Here is a 22,873-nt window from a genome sequence, read left to right on the forward strand (position 1 = left end):
CGAGGTTTCTGCAATAATGAAAATGTTCAATATCTGCCTGACCAGTGGTGGCACCGTGGGTAGAGTGTCGACACAGAACACTGAGGTCACCGGCTTGAGCGTGGTTTTCCCAGCTGGCTTAAGCATGGGATCATCACAATCTCGAGGTCACTGGCATGAGCCCAAAGGTGGCCAGCAAGCCCAGGGTCACTGGCTTGAGCAAGGGGTTGCTGGCACAACTTGAGCCCAAGGTCGTTAGTCCAATCCCTGGTCAAGGCACATACCTCTCTGCCACTCTCCCCCCCCCCCCCAAGAAAAGTTCAATATTTGTGCTATCCAGGGCAATATCCACTAGTCATGTGTGGCTACTGAGCATATGAAATATGACAATGCAACTGAATTTTTCATTTTATTTCATTTCCATTCATTTTAACAGCCACATGTGGCTGCTGGTATACATATTAGACAGTGTAGCTCTAGAATCACAATGGGAATATGAAATATTACGCATAACTGGGTTTGCTTATATGGCTTCACATACTGAATGTTAAAGCAGCTTGCTCAAATTAACTTTTTTTTAAAACAGAGTATGCAATTTTTGAGGGCAGGACTTTTATCTTGTTCATCATCATCTTATTTATATACAGTCACTATTTTAAAACATTGCACAGTTAAACTGAATGGAGATACCAACTGCTCATATGTGAGGACTTTGGTGTCTCTTTTATTCTCTTTCCAGTTTAAGAGTAGCAGGTAAAACTAAAAACCAGACAACTAATATTAAAGTAAAACAAAACAAAAAAAAGATGTTGTTACCTGGACTACGACCCCCACAGTATCAATAAGCAGCTACCAAAATATGTTTCCCATCTCCGCCTCTGTTCCATCTTTGCTCATGCTGGTTTATTCACCAAAAGCCTAATTCTTACCCCAACCCCATCTTAACCTGCCCAAGTTTTATATGTACCACCATGGCTAGCTCATATACCCCTCCTTCAATGAAGCGTCCACCTTGACAAGAAAGATGGGATCTGTCTACCTCCAGAGTCCCCTCAGGTGGTTCAATTCTGATTTGTTCTATAAATGTTTGTCAAGTTCACTAAATACAATTCATGTTAGCCACATAAACTTAATGTCTCACTTTTCTGAGCTATTAACCCATATCTATATGTGATGCTTGATTTTTAACACCACAAATTTTAAAAATTAAAAGTCTTCTCGGATTGAGTCAAACATCTTTTACACATCAGGCTATTTCTTGGTTTGGTGTATTTCCAAACCTAGAGAATATCTTTCATATGAAACAGAGGAAATCAGAAACAAGAGGAGTCAGACACTGTGTCATGCAAAACCATGCCACTGAATGACAGAAAAGATATGCCTGGCGAAATCCCAAGCTACATTCCTCAAACAAGTCCCTGGAGAGATTCTAGGTTTTTTTTATAACACTTGACAATACCTTCAGATCTGAAGTGTATATTGCTTTTTTGTGATCTAGCCATAAGTAGGAACAGTACCATCATCATTTGTATTTCTGAATCTAAGACATGTGCATTAGCATAAACTAGCTGGAAACAAGTCTTCACAATTCTTGGCCACAGTAAAGCCATGTTACACGCCTTAGAGACACTGGCGTCATTAAGGTCCCTTGGCTAGAAGAAAAAAAGTCATTACAATTCTGAGAACAGGCTTTCATGGGATTTTCTTCTGTTGTTTTAAGGAAAAACCAACAATAACAACAACAACAAACACATAAATTTTACTAAAGAAAGCCAAAAAGTGAAACTGTTTATCCTTAATTGTTCTCACTGAAACTCAACAGCTTATCTCATTTGTACTATTTATCACTGCCACTGCACTACATCTTTCGTCCTCTCTCCTTTCTCTGCATTTCTAGATAATGGCCTCACTTTCCTTTAATGTCCGGGGCCTTGTGGCACATCCTCCCTTCGCATCTGTCCTCTCTAAGGAAGCTCCCTCACCCATCTTTCGTCCTCCTCCTCCTCCGATCTCTGTATATTCCCCCAATGCCAATACCTCAGCCCACGCACTTGATCCAGCCTCCTCCAAGATCTGCCAGCCAGTAATCAACCTCCTACTCTCCAGGGCCTTCTCTCCCGCCTTCACCAAAAGTTCTTTTACTTCTGCCTAAAAATATGTTCATTTTCCCATTAAAAAAAAAAAAAGACAAAGAAAACAAGCCTTTCTTCCTTTCCCCCTGTAGCCAACATTTCACCTCGACTCCCATTCATCTCCCAAACCCTTGAAAGAGTAGTTTACCATACTTAAGTTCATTCTTTATAATTTACTTATTCTTTACTTCCTGGATTCTCCCACCCCATCACTGGACTAAAACTATCTCCTCAACAGCCATCTGTGACCTCAAAACCATGAACCCAAAAGGTCTCTTCTTTTTTTTTTAAGATTTTATTTATTCTTTATAGAGAGGGAAGAGATAGAGAGAGAGAGAAGGGGGAGGAGCAGGAAGCATCAACTCCCATATGTGCCTTGACCAGGCAAGCCCAGGGTTTTGAACCGGCAACCTCAGCATTTCCAGGTCGACACTTTATCCACTGCGCCACCACAGGTCAGGCCCAAAAGGTCTCTTCTTAATCTGCATCTGTTTTCTCCTCTGTCTTCTTCTCACCAGTCTGTCCAAGGACATCTTTATTTCACCTCATTACGTTTAAGGTAAGGTTGTGATATCACTCTCTTTTTTTCCTCTAAGACAGCAGCTATACCATGTCTCCTTCCTCAAAAGATGTTTTTAGACCAAGACAAACTTCAAAATAGCACTTAGGAACAGGTTTAGACCACAAGGTACACACCTTACGGCAGGGCTATGTTCTGTTTTGCATCAGCGCGCTGGCTGTGTTCGTGTATGCTGCCAGACTGGGTGACACGGTTTAATATTCCTTCTCCCCGTATGGCTGATAATCCGTTGATATTGCAAAACACTTCATTCTTATTCCATGCACAGATTTTATCTGCTTAAAATCTCACACTGGTATGTACTTTGTTATTGACAATGATGCTTTAAATGATATTATCAAAAGTTTGGACTTTTTAAATTTCCAGTTATGATTTTCTCTATTTAAAGCCAGAAGAATGTCCTACCTTTAGTTTGGGCAACATCTAATAACCTGAGGCAATGAGTACTGTCTGTGATGATACTGATACTACAGTTGCAATAAAAATGAAAGAAATTCTGAAATTAAAACACTGAAAATAGTGACTAATACATCATTCATTCTGGTCTTCATTTAATCTCAATGAATAAATTTTTTTAAATAGCTATATATTAGTTTGAACATTCTAATAGCATTTGGAAATATCTATTGCTTTTACCAACATTTGTAAATCACATGGAGTTATGTGCTCAAAAGAACATAAGATGCAAAAATGTTTCCATATGCTAGAAAATGGTTTCATCATTTTAATAAGACAGGAAAAATGTGGTTTATTTTGCAAATAAACACAAAGCTATAGAAGATGCCCTTCTGAGAATGAGGTAACTTCAGGGTTAACTATAAACAACTTGGCAGCCACATGAGAGAACCTTCCAAAACAACAAAATAGTATCAAGTCAGTTAGGATTTACAGTAAGTTTTAAAAACATGCTACTATGGTTAAAATATAATTCAATATTCTAAATTCAGATAAACTTGAACTCTTGTCTACTGATAGAAAGGACCACTCTTTGTGACTCTTGTGATCATATGATCAAGAGGAGACAGGTTTCAACTTTCCAATTTCAAAACTTCAACCATTCTTACTCCTCTAGTTTCAGGTCTTTTAAACAAAGAACACAATGTTTCAAGGGAAAATGAATGCTACATTAAAGGCTAGAGGTGGTTGTCTTATTTGGTTAATAAATAAGTTAATTTTCAATGTCTATTCTTTGAAAAAATGTTCATAAAAATGTCACTTGACTTTTAGCACACTACCATAGAAGAAAAAGACCAAAAGCCCTTGTCAACCAGATATTATTACTACAGACCTCACCAGATTCTAGACCAATGAGTGATAGTATATTTCAATGAGTAGAAAACCACAGGACACTAACTGTATATACTATAAGCAAATTTACCACCAAGACAAAAATACTGTAACTGTATACTGAGTAGGATTTGAGGTCCCAAATCCTACTGCAAGAGATCTGTACTATTTCTACTCTGTCCTGTAAGACATCGAGAGTTCAGTCTATTTGTAGGAAATAAGAAGACAATATTTCTATGGCCAAAGAAATAAAAGTGTCCCCTAACCTGAAGTCAACCTTGGGTGATTCTAGAACCAACCAAGTCTGATGGGTCCTATCTATAACGTCCATTTTTCAGAAGGGTCCTATCTATAACGTTCCTGTAGACTAAAACAAATCACTCTGGGCCTATGTATATCTAGATCTCATATGCAATAGGAATACTAATTAACCCCATATGTCCAATATAGTACTTAATCTAAATAAACTCCAAAAGGCAGAGAGCTTTTCCTTAAACTATTTACCTAACTTAGTCACAGTGACCATACTTCTCATAATCAGTATCCATTTCTGAAAAATATCATGTTTCCTATAGTTGCAAATGTTTTGCTAGGCTATGCAAAATTCTCTAAAATAGGAGATGTCTTAAATATCTTATTGAAGATATAGCTTTTTAGGCAGCAAGTTTTTCCATTATCATATATACACCAGTACACAAGGTGACTGAAGTGTCAAACACTAGTGATTTCCTGCAACACTATACATGAATAAAAATAAAGTTTGCTTTTTAAGACCAAATACTTGCCTTTCTACAAAAAGTATTAAGCCTGAATGTTAAGTTGAATAAACTCTTGTGTCCCAAGTAATTTGCTTTAAACAAAATAGCGTCATCCCTAAAATATCTGTATTTTAATCAATGAAAAATGTGACTCTCTCATAAGAAATTCTGAATATGGAAACAGCAACTATTTTGGAAACTAAGTGAAAAACAAATAAGAAAACATACACAGATGAAGACAAATATTCAATGGAATACTAACCATGGGCCAGACACTAAAATGGGAGCTAATAATACGAGGTAAATAAGATAGTTCTGCCCTGGCTGGATAGTTCAGTTGGATAGAGTGTTGTCCCAATATGCCAAAGTTGCGGGTTCCATCCCTGGTCAGGACACATATAAGAATCAACCAATGAGTGCATAAATAAGTGTAACAACAAATTGATGTTTCTCTCCCTCTCTCTCAGTGAAATTTAAAATCAATGTGATAACATTATTATATATTTCTTCTGATCAAAAGAGCTATCCATATTGTCATCAATCCAGGAATAAAAGGTAAACATGCCTTGCAGGAAACTCTTAACTCCTGGAATAATCAGCTCCTCTAGAACGGTGCCTCCTTCTCACCTATTTGGGAAGAGTCATCTGTTTTATGATGCTGAATTGGACTGACTCTAGCAGATCACTTTGGGGAAAGTTCTAACTACAACAATTTTTCACCTTTTAAAGGTCAGAGGACTCTTTGAGAATCTAGTGAAGGCTATTTAACCTTTCTTCCCTGAGTAATGTTCCTAAGTAGATACACATAACATTTTACAGAACTTCGGGAGTTCTATAGACTTACTGAAGCCTAGTCAGGGATCTCAATTTAAAACTCTTGGTCTATGCTTCCTCATCAATGACATACCTTCTAGGTCACAGGAGCCTGAAAATAAGAGAATGAAGCTTTTTGAACAAAAAATAATTAAAAGAAAAATGTTAACTGTCCCAAAATGAAAGGGGTTCTTAGTAATTCAGGGCATTACTTGCCTGGTTGTACATAAAACGTTTTCATCAAATGGCACAAAACATCTAGAAGCTACCATGTTCGTACTGCGCACAAACTACATTAGTCTCACAGATTCTCACTACCGACTGACACTGTCTTGCTTTAGATATTTTAACACCATTTAACCAATGAAAAATTTTGACATTCTAGTACACTCATATTTTCCTTACTTTTCTGATTCTTATCTAGAAGACAGTTTATATTGTTTTTTTAATTATTTTTATTTATTTATTCATTTTAGAGGGGAGAGAGAGAGAGAGAGAAAGAGAGAGAGAGAGAAGGGGGGAGGAGCAGGAAGCTTCAACTCCCATATGTGCCTTGACCAGGCAAGCCCAGGGTTTTGAATCGGCAACCTCAGCATTCCAGGTCAACGCTTTATCCACTGCGCCACCACAGGTCAGGCCTATATTTTTTGTTTGTTTGTTTTTTGTATTTTTCCAAAGCTGGAAATGGGGAGGCAGTCAGACAGACTCCCGCATGAGCCCGACCGGGATCCACCCGGCATGCCCACCAGGGGGCAATGCTCTGCCCATCTTGGGGCGTCGCTCTGCTGCAATCAGAGCCATTCTAGCGCCTAAGGCAGAGGCCACAGAGCCATCCTCAGCGCCTGGGCCAACTTTGCTCCAATGGAGCCTTGGCTACGGGAGGGGAAGAGAGAGACAGAGAGGAAGGAGAGGGGGAGGGGTGGAGAAGCAGATGGGCACTTCTCTTGTGTGCCCTGGCCAGGAATTGAACACGGGACTCCTGCATGCCAGGCCGACGCTCTACCCCTGAGCCAACCGGCCAGGGCTATATTGTTTTTTTATTGTTGATTTTATGATTTAACCGTCAGGAGTTGGAGAATGGAAGTCTTCCTTTACTCTTGGCTACAATGAGTACACCTAAGTAAATATTTTAATACAGTAATACAGTCAAGGTAGGTATGATTCTTCCTCTCTGGTGAAATTGCTCCCTGGTCTATCCAACAATCACAGTGTCTCTGAACATATCTTTGTGTCTCCATGACCTACTTCCAATTCTGTGGATTTCAAAGAGTCTCTGTGAATTATCTAATAATCTACAAGGTCCATAAGGGCAGGGCCCTGGTCAGTTTTGCTCACTATACTATGTCCAGTGTTCAGCATGCCTGCCACACAGTAGGTTCTCAAAGTATACAACTTTAACGCACACATGAAACTCTTAAAGGAGCTATTAGTTCAACCACTAATATGAGCTTGGCAAGTTACTAAACATCCCTGAGACCATTTGTTTATCTTTTGAAAAGGGAATAATAATTCTCATAGGCTTATTACTAAGATTAAGTAAGATCAAGTACATAAAACACAGTAGAATGGTAAACAAAAGTCCTACAATTATCCTTTAATGTAGACCTATATTTTAGGGCCTATTAGAATAAATAGAGCTGAATTATTAAATATGACTACATTTAATAAAATTAATAATAAAGGGAAAAAACTGAGAATGAAAATATTAAATACCAAGACAAAGAGGGGAAAAACTCATAAATAAGGCAGCATTTTGAAACAAAATAACTTCCACATATATCTGTGACTGAAAACACAACTAATACTTTCCAAGTGACAAACCTGGCCCAAATATAGTAACTAGGAGATTTATTATTGCTAAAATTATTATCCAGCTCTGTCAGAAAAATCCTTACATCTTACAGGCATGTACTCTAAGATGAAATCGTCTTAGTAGTGAAAATAGAAAGCCCATTAAAATGTGCTTCAGTTTTCCTCTTGTCCTGGTTTCTTTAAAAACTAAGTCTGAAGCGCCACCTACTGTGTCTGTTAGGGTTACATCACATTTGTTGGTTTTATCTCGGAGTGCTACAGGAATGCAAAATGTAGCAAATTTAAAATCTGTTACTTTAAAGCAGTGGTAGTCAACCTGGTCCCTACCACCCACTAGTGGATGTTCCAGCTTTCATGGTGCAGTAGCAGAGCAACCAAAGTATAAATGAAAAGATAGATTTAACTATAGTAAGTTGTTTTATAAAGATTTATTCTGCCAAACTTAGCAAGAAATCCGACATAAAGTACTTGGTAAGTATTATTATATGCTTTAACTTGCTGTAACTCTGCTTTATAAATTTTATAAAGTAAAGTTACTTACCTACTTTATAAATCACCATTACTGTGGAACCAGTGGGTGGTTAGAAAATTTTACTAACGGAGATACAAAAGTGGGTGGTAGGTATAAAAAGGTTGTCTACCCCTGCTTTAAAGTCTTGCTCTAAAGAAATTAAAGAGGGTGTGTTTTTTCCCATTACATATTTTTATATGAAATACTTAAATGTAAATGCATACACACACACACACATACACATTGTCATATCTGAGCAATCATTGTTCCTGTGGGTTTTTTTTACTTTCCTCTTAGTCGTGAACTCATTATAACAAGTATGGCAATAGGAACCAAAATGCTTAGTTCTATAAATTAGAGGTACAAGTAACAGTAACAGCAATTTTTATTGAGGGCTGACTGTGTGCCAAATAGTGTTTTTAGTGCTTTTCACTCACGTCTCGTGTAATCTTCACCAAAAAACCTTTGAGACAGGTGCCACGAATATTATCTTCATTTTACAAATAAGGAAATTGAGGCACAGAGGAATGATTAAAATTCTTCCCAAGGTTACACTGTTAGTAAATGACCAAACTATGGTTGAACCCACACATTCAGGCTCTGGAATCCATCTGTTAACCATGATACCAAGCTTTCTAGTACTATCAATAGGGTTCAAAGAATTATTCATCATACTTCTGTCATCAGAACTGCATAAGACAAACTCTACCTCATGCTTTATTCCAATACATTATAACATTATTCCATCTTCAGGCTTCTTTGTGTGTATCTATAGAAGGCATTATATTTATGCGGAGAAACACTGCTCAAATACCTGGGCCTTACTCTGGTGATTCCGATTTGATGTCTGAGTTGGAATTTGAAACCTTTGCTTTTAACAAGTTCTCCCCAGACTCTGAACCAGCCGGTGTGGGCCCTGCATTTAGAACATGGGGCTTTATGACATGTTCTTCTCTTGGGCTATCCATCTGCTCTTAGATTAGTTCTCCTACCTTTTCCTTCCGTTTTAGTGTTTAAATACAGAAAACTGTGAAGATAAAACTCTGTCATAAATTTAAATATGGGGGTTTGTGTTTCCACTGACTTTCAAATTAGGGTTGGTAAATGGAAATTTTTACTTTGTTTTAATAATCTCAGAGAGTAAGAAAGAAATGCAGTAAGTCTTCCTAATGCTTCTGTACACAAATCCTTTTCTGACCCTCCAGGTAACTTATTCTCTGAACTAGAGGTTTTTGGAAATTACTCAGGGATTTTCACTGAGGGAGAAAAGAGAAGGCAAGGAGTTAGCACCATTACGATTTAATGCTCAATCAAAACAAAATTTCCATAGATAAAGTGTGAAAACCACACTGACACTGGTGCAACTGACTGCTGTTTGTTTCACATGGATAGACCACCATGTAATAAAACCAAGTATCTTGAGGTCAAGGGTTGTGACTCATTGTTCTTTGGAAGTGGCTGGCTGACTGGATGGATGGATGGATGATGGAGGGATGGAGAGATGGAGGGATGGATAGAAGGATGGATGGATGGTGGATAGGTGGAGGGATAGTGGGTAGAGGGATGGAGGGATGTAGGGAGGAAGGGAGGGAAGGAAGGGAGGGAAGGAGGGAGGGAGGGAAGAAGGGAGGGAGGTAGTGAGGGAGAGAGAGAGGAGGGAATGATGGATGGATGTAGATGGCTAGCACACAGCTACTGTGGCAGTGGCTATCTTATTTATTAACCCACAAGGTCTTTTTCATTCCATAGATGTAGGCTTTAGAAAGAAAATATCAATGCATTAAAGGAATCTCCAGTTACTACACAATCTCCTGGATCCTCCCTAAAAGTACACATGGGGACATTGAACTCCAACAATTTTAAAAAGAGAAGGTCAATTCTAAATATGGTGTGTCTAAAATGCAATGAAAAATGAAACAAGTGTTTTAACAAGCCCCTACAACTTACATATCTCAGTGATGCATGTGAAACAAATCAATCATAAGCTTATTCTAAAGGCAATCTTGCCCTTTGTGACAACATGGAAGAACCTGAGGGACATGAGTCAGAAAGAGAAAGACGAATACTGCATGATCTCACTTATATGTGGAATCTAAAAATTCAAGCTCACAGAAACAGAGAAGAGAGAGTAACCTAAAAAAACAAGATCCACCACCACAGAAAACAGTCAAAAGAATGTACTAGGAACTATTTCCCCCACAGAAAGAACATACATAAAATGAATATATAACCTTCAATGACCTTTTCAGGGGAAACGGCTTTTGTTTTTAAATATACTACTGCTGGGATTAATAAAGAACTCAGACACCAAATCTTCCAATCACTACACTTTATAATTGCAACTATTGCCATGGTAGTTTTTAATATCTAAACACCAAAACATCAGTTGTCCTAAGTCTTCCTTTCACAGGAGGAATCAAAGCTAGGTCTTCACAGGGACTCACAGCCTTTCTCAAAGAGGGCTTGGCAGGCTTCGTAATGTCAATACACTGACGTTACTCCCGCTACTTCACAGAAACGTGTCACTCCAAGTTCTGTGTGTCTGCCACCACATTGCCCAATTCTTCCACGCTTCCAAATACTCTGAAGAAACTTCCCAGAAATCCCTGTTTGGATCAGCAAAAACAATTTGGTGTCATCAGCAGATTTCACCATTTCCTTTTGGAGTCATTAAAACGTTAAACAAGCACGATCTTGGTATCAGCCCTTGGAGTCCCTACCATTAACCTTCTCCAGCTGAAGGGATCCCGTTCTCTGTTGTGTTGTGATTCCCATCATAGGACCAGCATGTGTTTATTCACTAAAAGTTTAAACTTTGATGAATTTTTAACGGAAAGTTGCAAAATGCATTACTAAAGTAAAGGGGGGAAAAATCCCCAGAGGAAAGGCCAAAATAACCAGCAAAGACAAACAGCTCCGACTTGCGTGGTCTTATCCAAGCACTCAAACGACTTCACAGTCAACTGCTTCTAAGACCTCAGCAGAATGCTGACCCTTGCCCTCCAATTATTTACTTCTTCTATAATCGCATGAGGAAACTTACTGAGCACATTTGAAAATTCTATATGAATTATCACTCGCAGGTCCAACCGCTTTATTAGCTCTCCCTCTCTTTACTACATTTGAAGGGGGGAAAGCAAACAGTCCTTACCCAGAAAGTAAAAAAGCAAACAACTTTCTCCTCAAACTGGTCTCCACTCTGAAAAGAAAGAGAAATCGTTCTTTCTTTCATTCAAGTGCAAATCTGCTGGAAGCTCATTCTGCCTTCCCAGCCTGCTCTCTGCAGCTGCATAAAGATGAGATGTGGGAATGAAAGAAAACCCAGACTGGGGCCAAAAAGCAACACTGTCCATATGCAAACTCATTCAAAGAGCAGCATGGCTTCCACACATCCCTCCCCACTTAGTCCTTCCTAGCAGACCCCTAGCCAGAGGAGGTTACTGTACTATATACCATGTTCAATCCTGGTGAAAATAACAACTTTTCAAATGGACTCAGAAAAAGTATAAAGTTTCTACACTGTAGGCCCCCCACCCCTGCCCCTACCCCTGCTGCCTCTGCCCTGACACAGCGCCTGAGGTGTTCCCAGGGTCAACCTTTAGCTCTAAGTCAGGTGGCACGAGGCAGGATCAAGGCAGAGCCCCTACGGGTCTCTCTCACGATGCTGGTAGAGTAAGAGTGCAGAGGCACGGGCACAGGACGCAGAATTTACTTTCCCTGTCTTACCCCGTGCAAAACCAAGGCAGAAGTCTTCCCTCCAACAAGCCAAGTCTGCTGTCGACTTTCAGAGAGTCTGGCAGCCCATTAGCCTACATGCGAGCGTATCAGGTAACCTTCTAATCCCAGCAATCTACTCAGGCCAACAGTGAACCGCACAATTGAAAAAGTTCACCATCAAAATCAAACTCTGCTGGGATTAGAAGCATATTCTCAGGGGTTTTTAGTCAGATGCCATTATAACCCCATGTTATTTTTAAAACAGTTCTTTGGATTTTGCCCCACACAGAATTCCCAAGTCACAGGAGGACCATGAACAATGTCCAGATGTATAAAATGCAAAAATACTTCCCTCCTACTCGTGCATTCCAAGATAAACACCACAAGAAGCACGTTTGACTGAACTCAGGGCTCATTTCAAATTAAATACTGCATCATGTGCACAATATAGGACTTAAAAAACAAAACTGCACAAATATTCTACACGGTTCATAAGCCAGACTTGGGCAAGCACATGACCACATTATGAGAAGGAAACATGAATTGGAGAGTAGGGGTAAAGGGTGAGAAAAGTCTCAGTCACGACCTTTCCCAGAAAATTGGTGCTATTTTCAGAACGCTTGTATAATATGGGACATAGATGAAAGAGGAAATAGTATTTTTCTTTGTGTTTTTTTTTTTTTTTTTCCTACTGATGGCCCTTAATTCTAAAACCATCCAGCAAAGATTTCAAAATCCCTGGTTAAGCCATGCACAAACATTAAGTACAGAGAGAGAGAGATTGAGAGAATGAATTACTTAAATGTCTGGCTGGCCAACCCAGACAGAATCCTTTTGACCTATAAACTGAGTTCTAGACAGAGCGCATGGACCCTTAGAGGGCGGGGAAACAGGACATGCAGGTCATGAGAAAAGATTTCGACATTATTTTCATTGTTTCAAAACCAAAGTAAAAAATGGAGGGATGGATGAATAGATAGATAGTAAACAGAGAAATAGTTTGGCTAAGTGAGTTCTTCTCCTACAACTTATCCTAAGTGAATGAAAGCTTTTAATAAATTAAGATTGGGAAATGTTTACTAAAATATCTTGGGGTTTTTTTTTGAAACTGTATAACAGTTGACAGATACAAAAGAATACATATATATATATATATAAAATGTAGGTTAGCATGATAAGATACATACCTATGAACTCTTCACTCAATTTAATTAGAATATTACCCATCCCAGTGAAGTGACACATGGTCCCCTCCTGAATCCCATCTTTCTGCCTCTCTCCCGTGGGCATCACTATTCTGAGTTGAATTTATTTTATTCCTGCCTTTATAAAAATAGTTTTCACCACTGCTGATGGAGTGTTCAAGTGTATTTGGTAACCCCCTTTGTGTATGCTTTCACATGGGGGAGAAAAGGTCTTTAACTCCATCTATGAAAAATAGCACCTGCCTATACATCTATCTTCCCCTAAATGTAAGTATCTCTTTTTTGTTTGTTTGTTTGTTTGTTTTTTTCATTTTTCTGAAGCTGGAAACGGGGAGAGACAGTCAGACAGACTCCCGCATGCGCCCGGCCAGGATCCACCCGGCACGCCCACCATGGGGCGATGCTCTGCCCATCCTGGGCGTCGCCATGTTGCGACCAGAGCCACTCTAGCGCCTGAGGCAGAGGCCACAGAGCCATCCCCAGCGCCCGGGCCATCTTTGCTCCAATGGAGCCCTGGCTGCGGGAGGGGAAGAGAGAGACAGAGAGGAAAGCGCGGGGGAGGGGTGAAGAAGCAAATGGGCGCTTCTCCTGTGTGCCCTGGCCGGGAATCGAACCCGGGTCCTCCGCACGCTAGGCCGACGCTCTACCGCTGAGCCAACCGGCCAGGGCGTAAGTATCTCAAGATTAGGAATTAGTTTTATTTGCTTTAACTTCCCAGAGTGATGGGCACAGAATAAGTACCAACTACTCTTTCCAATTAGAGCCCAAAAGCCTTAAATGTTTCACACTCAAGAGTTGATTAACAACAATAAATACTACTTTTTTGATCATTACCTTTCTTCTATGACAGAGTTCCTGTCTCCAAGCCCTAGGCCCATGTTTACCAATTACTACCCTTGGCTGTGAGCCAATAGAATAGTCACTATATCACCTCACCACACACCAGATAAAATCTTAAGTGGCAGTGAAATTGTCAAATGAGACTACATCCTCAAGACTCATAGAGTGCCGACTCCTTAGTCTGAGAGAGCACGTTATCACACAAAAATTTAATTTAAGCCTGACCAGGTGGTGACACAGTGGATAGACTGTTGGACTGAAACGCAGAGGACCCAGGTTTGAAACCCTGAGGTTGAGGTCGCTGGCTTGAGTGTGGACTCATCTGGCTTGAGTGTGGGTTCACCAGCTTGAGCGCAGGATCGCTGGCTTGAGCATGGGATCATAGACATGACCCCATGGTTGTTGACTTGAGCCTAAAGGTTGCTGGCTTGAAGCACAAGGTGTATGGCTTAAGCCCAAGGTTGCTGGCTTGAGCAAGGGGTCACTCACTCTGCTGTAGCTCCCCAGTCAAGGCACATATAAGAAAGCAATTAATGAACAACTAAGGTGCCACCACAAAGAACTGATGCTTCTCATCTCTCTCCCTTCCTGTCTGCCTGTCCCTGTCTGTCCCTCTCTCTGTCTCTGTCAATAAATAAATAAATTTAATTTCATAGTATTTGAGCTATACTTAACCACAGAGGCCAGGAAGACTGGAGGAATCCATTGTTTTCCAACCAAGGACAGCATCATCTATCAAGAAAACTATACACAAATGACTGAGAAGTCCCTGCTATTTGACAGCAAAAACTTTCACAACCATCTTAAAATAGCTTTATATTATGGACCAAACACAAGTCTCCTGGGGGTTATGTTCTAAAGAATAAGCTCACACCCTCAATTATGTCACCATTACGCAATATGCTCATGATTACAAATTTATCCATCAGACTGAAAGAGCAAAACTGACAGTTAATGCCACTTCAGATTCCAAATTATATTGTGCGACCTCCCCCAGAAGTACTAGTGTTAGCAAACTTCTCTGACTCATCCCTTCACTCCGATCAAAGCACAAGATTAAGTTTTAAAAAGATCCAAAATATCTTTCTGGGTGTGGAAAGGAGTCAAGAGGGAGTATGCCTGAGGAACTTCAACCAGTCATAGGACATCCATCTAAAGGACTGTTCTTAAAAGACAAATGCATCGTAATTCCAAAAGGTTTCATTGTTACATTTTAGGAAGCAAAGTTTAGGGAACTGTTCACATAAATAAGTGTTAACTATAGTCTGGAACTGATTCTCATATTGTAAAAAAGTATGAAAGTTAAAAAAAAATTTTTAAAGCACTGCAGCACATGCCAGGCTATTTCACAAAACCTACATCCCTTCAATAACACAGCTGAGAAGTCCTAGCCAAAGATCCACATTGGATTTGATAGCCCATTCCAGGGAAAAGCCTCGAGAAGGTGAGTGTCTTTCTCAGAAGGCTTCAGTGCTCTGTTTCAAATTTTTAATGCAAAAAAAAAAGACAATAAGATCACTCATCCATGTCTATCATTTGTCAGATATGACCATTTCTTTTCTTTCTTTTTCTTTTTTTGTGACATAGACAGGGACAGACAGACACGGAGAGAGACAAGAAGCATTAATTCTTTGTTGCAGCACCTTAGTTGTTCATTGATTGCTTTCTCATATGTGCCTTGACCAGGGGACTACAGCAGAGTGAGTGATCCCTTGCTCAAGCCAGCGACCTTGGGCTTCAAGCCAGAGACCATGGGGTCATGTCTATAATCACACACTCAAGCCAGGGACCCCACACTCAAGCCAATGAGCCTACACTCAAGCCTTTGGGTTTCGAACCTGGGTCCTCTGGGTCCCAGTTTGATGCTCTATCCACTGCGCTACTGCCTGGTCAGGCTGACCATTTCTTAATTTATCTAAGTCAATTTAAAAAATATCTTCTCTACTACCATTGCACTTTGATATCAAGCTGAAAGTGCAGTAAGGGGACAAATAATTCTCTCGAATGCACCACTTGGAGATACTGGCCAAAATGATGAGCAAGTGATCACAACCATCTCAGTGTGTCACTTTGTGATCATCAAAGTAGATTACCTGCTCAATTACTAATAGAGAAACATCTCCAGTCAGGCTGTGACAAAGACACACTCCATTTACTTCCCCTCCACCATCTAAATACGAGTTTTGTACCCAAGAGTTACTCTCGCTATACTTAAAGTCAAAGAAAAACAAGAGCTTGTAGCATTAAGTTGATCAACTGTGAAGGCATTTCTCCAACAGTGACTTAACTAAAGCAGAATTACTGTAATTGCTGCTGAAACCAGTTGGTCCTCTATCGTTTCTGTTTTATTTTTAGCTGTATCTCAAAGAGTATATCTTGCGTGAGCCATAAAAGAAGGAAACAACTATTCTTTTCTCACTATCCCAACCCCTAACATTTCTCTACTAGTTTGTAACTAGGATAACACAAAGAAAGTATGCAGAAGGCGTGTTTTATGCTAGAGGACATCATGTTTCACTCTTAGTAATTTAGCTCTTTTTTTTTTTTTTTGGCGTCCTATAATTGCATTCCATATTGATTTAGGGAACAGCTTTGAATATCAATAAAAGACAACTGTCAACACTCTGTTCATCTCCTTTCACGGCAATCTACATGATACAATCTAGCACACTCACTGCAATAAATCTAAACCACCTTATTTCATTATGTTGTGAATATTGCATTTATATGTATATAAACATATTTGTGCTCCGAAGAAGCAAGAAAGTGAAAAGACAATGAAAGAAAACATTTGAAAATCAAATATCTGATAAAGACTTACATCCAGAATATATAGCAAGCTTTTGAAAATCAATAATAAAAAGAACAGCAATCCAAGTCAAAATGTGCAAAGGATTTCAAAAGACCTTTCTCTAAAGAAGATACACAAATGGTCAATGAGAACATAAAAGATTCGCAACATCATTAACCATTAGGGAAATTCAAATCAAAACCACAATGAGATACCACTTCATACCCATGACTACAATGGTTATAATTAAACAAATACACAGAAAAAGACAAGTATTGGCAAGGATGTGAACAAACTGGAACTTTCATTCACTGTTGATAGGACCATAAAATGGTGAAGCCACTCTGGAATCCAGTTTGGCAGCTTCTCAAAATGTCAAACACAGTTACCATATGACCCCGTAACTCTACTCCTAGGTATATAATCAAGAGAAATGAAATCATATGTACACATAAAAACTTGTACATGGATACCCATAACTGCATGACTCATAACTGCCAAAAATATAAAACAAACCAAATGTCCATCAGCTAATGAATGGATAAGCAAAATGAGGAAATCCATACAATGGCATATTAGTTAGCAAGGAAAAGGAATGAAGTACTGATTACGTGCTTCACCATGGATAAACTTTGAAAACAATATGCTAAGTGAAAGAAGCCAGTCACAAAGACCATAGATTGTATGATTCCATTCTTATGAAATGCCCGGCATCAGCAAATCCACAGAGACAGAAAACTGTAGTTGCCATGGGCTGGGGAAAGGTTTTATCTGATAAGAAAATAAAGCAGAGGATATAAAACAAAACTAAAATTAAAAAGTATTCTTTTCTATATTATTTAATATACTCTACAAAGAAGGGGTCGAAATTTTAAGTTCAAATATATACATTAAGCTCCCGCTACCTATAAACTCAGAAGGTAGAGGAAAATATCTTTCACCATAGAATCCTCAGCCAGATTTCGTGATTCTCATTAAATACATGTCAAATAAATTAGTAATCAAAGAAATGAACCAGCAACAAATGTCACAGACCACTTTTGTGAAGTAATGGATGCCATTGTACAACTTCTTTTGCAATATACCCGTTTCATTTATTCTTTTCTTTTTCCTTTCCCCCTACTTCTTTTCTCTGTGTTTAGCTTCCTCTCTTATTTTAAACCTATGTTTAGGACTGCCACCAGCTCTTCTCACTGGCCCCTGCTTTGACTAGGTTGATCCTAGTGGTAGCAATAAAGCACTTCCATTTTCTAATTATAAAGCGCCACCTAGTGGTCTAATCTCCCTTTATCCAAAAGGTTCCAGATAATAAATCTGGAAAATCTGAAAGTTAACTAAGAAACATCAATGAATTCCAGTTCTTCTGTTGTGCCAGGTTGATATTCTGGCAGCAGCAGACCCACTGAACCCACGTATTTTCATAGAAACAACCAAACTGTCAGAACTTACAAATGTTGACACTCTACAAAGATTTATGGTCATACATATATTTACTTTTTTTCTCACCCTAAAGCAGACAAATTATGTTATTTCAATTCTGACAGTTAGAAAAGGTACAATTCCATTAAGATCTTTTATTTAAATTATGCTTTAAACACTATAAAATACAAATCTGATTACATTTTCTGCTACTTGCAATAATGTTTCCTAAACTTACCTGATCAATAATCTAACGAGATGTTGCCTGACAGGTGGTGGCGAAGTGAACAGAGCACCGACCTGGAATGCTGAGGTCTCAGGTTCGAAATCCCAAGGTTGCCTGCTTGAGCACAGGCTTGTTGGCTTGAAAACAAGATCATCGACACAATCCCAAGGTCACTGCCTCAGCTGCAGCCCCCAGGTCAAGGCACATACAAGAAGCAATCAGTGAATAACCAAAGTGAAGCAACTACGAGTTGAAGCTTCTCACTCTCTCTACTCTCTCTCCCCTCACTCCCTTTCTCTCTCTCTCAAAATGGTATCTGTCCTACTGTCCCAGAATTGGTGATGCAGGACCACAATTGAGAGCAAGGAGCAGTAAATGTCCAAATCTGAGGGAAAGCACCAAAAATTATGTCCAGATATGTTCCCCAGGGTTCGCTAAGAAATAACAAAACTGGCTGGTGCATTCAACCAACTCTCCCAAGGACAGAAGACAAGGAAAGGGAGCGCCTGGAAGTCTGGACTCACGGGGGCGGCATCACTGACCGAGTGAGCGCTTCAAGGGAGTTGGTCATACGGACTGGGAGGTGAAGGTATCTGCAAGGAGAGGTGGCAGCTTGGTCCCAGGTAGGCTGCTTACTGAGCTGCAGAACCTGGCAGTGCCTGAACATAGACATATGCGTGGATAATTGTCTGGAGATCTCTGAAAGAAGAGGACTGGCTAGAGGAGTACACGCCCGAAGTCCAAATCCCAAAACAGACTGTAGAGCAGGGGTCCCCAAACTTTTTACACAGGGGGCGAGTTCACTGTCCCTCAGACCATTGGAGGGCCGGACTATAAAAAGAACTATGAACAAATCCCTATGCACACTGCACATATCTTATTTTAAAGTAAAAAAACAAAACGGGAACAAATATAACATTTAAAATAAAGAACAAGTAAATTTAAATCAACAAACTGACCAGTATTTCAATGGGAACTATGCTCCTCTCACTGACCACCAATGAAAGAGATGCCCCTTCCAGAAGTGCGGTGGGGGCCGGATAAATGGCCTCAGGGGGCTGCATGTGGCCCGCGGGCCGTAGTTTGGGGACCCCTGCTGTAGAGTATGCAGCTTGCCTAATAAGAAAGGGACTGTGGCCCTTGAAAGGTATATAAGAGGTATTATCAGTTCCAATGACCCTCAGAGCAGCAGTGTGAAGTAAAAGAAAGAGGGGAAACGGCGAGGCCGAGGAGTACACCCACCCTATGACCAGTGGGCAAAGCCATGGTTACCCTTTTCGGTGAGGGTCCTCACCGAGAGAAGGGGTCGGATGAAATTGGACACGAGAAGACTGAGAACACTGCCCTCCACCTATTCCCCGGTTTCCAGACTCTGTTGCCAATACAGAGAATCTGGATCTTGAAGAGGGAGGACACAGTATCTCGGAGCTAGACCACAAGCAGCCTGAGTCACAGCACCACCTTGCGCTAGGAGGACATATTTCCGAAAACTTTATGCTGGCCTGTGCTATTTTAATAGTAACAAAATGTGCATGCATACACACACACACAACAGAGAAAAGTTGTGGCATGTGTGCTTGAAACCTCACACAGACTAGAAATTTTGGGAAACAATACTTGCTTATATCCTAGTAAATTGAATTTGCTCAATAATTTGGTTATAAGAACTACCAGTGAACTTGTTAAAAACACAGATTCCCAGGCCTCCTCTGAGGATTCTGATTTTTCCCAGTCTGAGATGAAGTTTAGGAATTTGGTTTTTGTTTTAACTCTCTAAGTGATTCTTGTAATCACATAAATAAGAGAAACACTGTTTAGGAGGAACTGTTTAACTCTGGAAGGCAGCACACATGCTCAGTGAGATGGCTCTCAGGTGTGGCCCTAGGCCTTTCTGGCTCTATGCTACAAACAAACAGAAATGTTTGCTAGTTCCACTAATAGTGTTACATCTCCGTGTCTGTCTTCTTAATGCATCTTTTCTTAAGATGACCTTCTCTCTTTATTCATTTAGTAACAGTCTAGAGCGCTTTTAACTCTATTGTGTTACATTTGCTTGTTTATATTTCACATCTTTCTTTTGGACTGGGAATTATTACAGGGCAGAAATGATGTCATAACTTGTCTTGTGTTCCCAAAACTTAGCACAGAGCTTGACATATCAATGTTTGTTGAGTGGATTAACTAATGTTCCCAGTCCCCCTGGATGACCATGTATTATAGAAATTTAACTGCAGTAAAATCTTACACAATATTAATAATAATCTTCATTTAGATTATCTTTTTCTCCCCTTGCAGTTTTTCTTCATATATTTGCTTCATTATCTGTGTACATTATAACTGATCAAATGATAAATTAAATGAGACCTAAACATAGTTCCACCTTTATATGGGAAACATTGATTTAACATAAAACGGCCACATTTTATATTATAAAGTGCACAAAAGAAGAAAAAACAAAGTTTAGATCAAATAGTTTTATAATTAATTAGGCAGCATAATTTCAACAGTAAAATTTTAATTTGTTTTTATTCAATCTCAAACTAAAAAAGAACTTTATAGTGGATAATTCCATTTTAAAAATCTATTACTTTACTGGGAAAGCATAAGTCAATGGGGTGTAAGTCATCCAGAAGGGTAAATTATTATATATGAAATGCAGTTTCTTTCTATACCTAAAAGTAACAACTGAAAGTTTTTTCCCTTGCATTACTGCACAGTCATTGTAAAAATAAGGCGTTCTTATAAACATGAAAGTGTCATACCTGAAAATAAAAACAGATAAATACATATATATATGTATACATGAACTTTACATTCTTCCAACTCAAAATAAACAATAGTTTCCCCTTGCCCATTCTCTGAAAAAGAAAAAAAAAACCCTCTCTTAAAGCTTTCTTTTCTGAGTGTGGTAGGGACTGTTCCTCACCTAATCCAACAGTCAGCCCAAAGCTGCTGGTTTCCCAGTTCAATTAGAGATGCTCAGGGAGCTAAATACTACATTGCTAAGCCTCCATCCAGCTACAGGTGGTCTAGGAACAGAGTACTAAACTTGACAGACCTCGACAGAATACTGCGTTCCTGTTCACTTGAGTGAACCCCTACAGCAATGTACGTAAGCTCCTTTCAGTTCGGAACGGTTAGGCCATAGCTCTCTGAACATACTATGAAACTCTCAAAATGGTCAAACACATCATGTCTCACTCAGTTCAATGTCCTTCTTAGAGACCCCTGGATCTTATATCCTCCTGCTCCAATGCTTATTGTTCTCTCTAGACCTTTTGTCAGCTGTAGTCCCGGGCTGTCCTTCACCACTGTCCTGAGAGTTTCCTTTCTCTCTCTCCAGTGTCACACCCCGTTTTCATGTCTTCTCTTTTCTTTTTTTTTTTCTTTTTTTTTTAAATTTTTTTATTTATTCATTTTAGAGAGGAGAGGGAGAGACAGAGAGAGAGAGAGAGAGAGAGAGAGAGAAGGGAGGAGGAGCTGGAAGCATCAACTCCCATATGTGCCTTGACCAGGCAAGCCCAGGGTTTCGAACCGGCGACCTCAGCATTTCCAGGTCAACACTTTATCCACTACGCCTCCACAGGTCAGGCTCTTCTCTTTTCTTACACGTCTCTGTCATGTCTTGCCTCTCTTTTGGATCCTTCAATATCTGCCTGAGGAAGGATGTATAGGAGATAGATTTTTTTGAGAACCTGCATATTGAAAATATCTTTATTCTATCCTCAAACTGATTGTTTGGCTAGACACAGAAATCTATGTTTCTGATCATTTTCCCTCAGAATTTTCATGGCAGCCTGGCCTGTGGTGGCGCAATAGGATAAAGCGTCAACCTGGAATGCTGAGGTTGCCAGTTTGAAACCCTGGGCTTGCCTGGTAAAGGCACATGTGGGAGTTGATGCTTCCTGCTTCCCCCCCCCCTCCACCTCCTCTCTAAAAATGGAATAAATAAAGTCTTTAAAAAAGAAAAAAATTTCAAGGCATTGCTCCACTGTTACCAGCTTCCAGTGTTACTTTTGAAAAGTCTGACACTCTGCTAATCCCTTTTCCTTTGTGACATTTTCCCTTGAATATCCCTTTTATAATCCATTATTCTTGTTTCATGTCATGATATATTCTCTGGCGTCACAGATATAATAATGGCAGATACTGTGCTCAGTGACTAACGTTCACCATATTTAATTATCACAACCTACTTATCGGTCAATGTTATTAACCCTATGTAGATGCCTAACACACATCTCAAACTCAATATACCGTATTTCCCCATGTATAAGACACACCCTTTTTCGAAATATCTGGGGTCTAAAAACTGGGTGCCTCTTATACTGTAGTTTTCTTTTTCTTTTTTTTTTTCTGAAGCTGGAAACGGGGAGAGAGAGTCAGACAGACTCCCGCATGCACCCAACCAGGATCCACCTGACACGCCCACCAGGGGGCGATGCTCTGCCCACCAGGGGGTGATGCTCTGCCCCTCCGGGGCGTCGCTCGGCCACGACCAGAGCCACTCTAGCGCCTGGGGCAGAGGCCAAGGAGCCATCCCCAGCGCCCGGGCCATCTTTGCTCCAATGGAGCCTCAACTGCGGGAGGGGAAGAGAGAGAGAGGAAGGAGGGGGGGGTGGAGAAGCAAATGGGCGCTTCTCCTATGTGCCCTGGCCGGGAATCGAACCCGGGTCCCCCGCACGGCAGGCTGACGCTCTACCGCTGAGCCAACCGGCCAGGGCCGGTTGTAGTTTTCTTAGTTGTATTTTCCACTTTTTTGAGCTTGTTTTTGTGCTCATTGTTGAAGACAGCGATTTGTCA

The 22,873-nt window shown here is 40.0% G+C and overlaps 1 protein-coding gene and 1 non-coding gene across 6 annotated transcripts in view; both read right to left on the reverse strand.

Moving 5' to 3' along the window:
• Nucleotides 1-22,873, reverse strand: part of RAD51B (RAD51 paralog B) — a 603,012-nt gene that overhangs the window by 504,385 nt on the left and 75,754 nt on the right. The window lies entirely within an intron of this gene.
• TRNAG-GCC (transfer RNA glycine (anticodon GCC)) lies at nt 22,719-22,794 on the reverse strand. The gene has a single exon. It is a non-coding gene; the product is annotated as a tRNA-Gly (tRNA).

This window comes from Saccopteryx leptura, chromosome 6 (assembly GCF_036850995.1).
Source record: "Saccopteryx leptura isolate mSacLep1 chromosome 6, mSacLep1_pri_phased_curated, whole genome shotgun sequence".
Taxonomy (NCBI): Eukaryota; Metazoa; Chordata; class Mammalia; order Chiroptera; family Emballonuridae; genus Saccopteryx; species Saccopteryx leptura.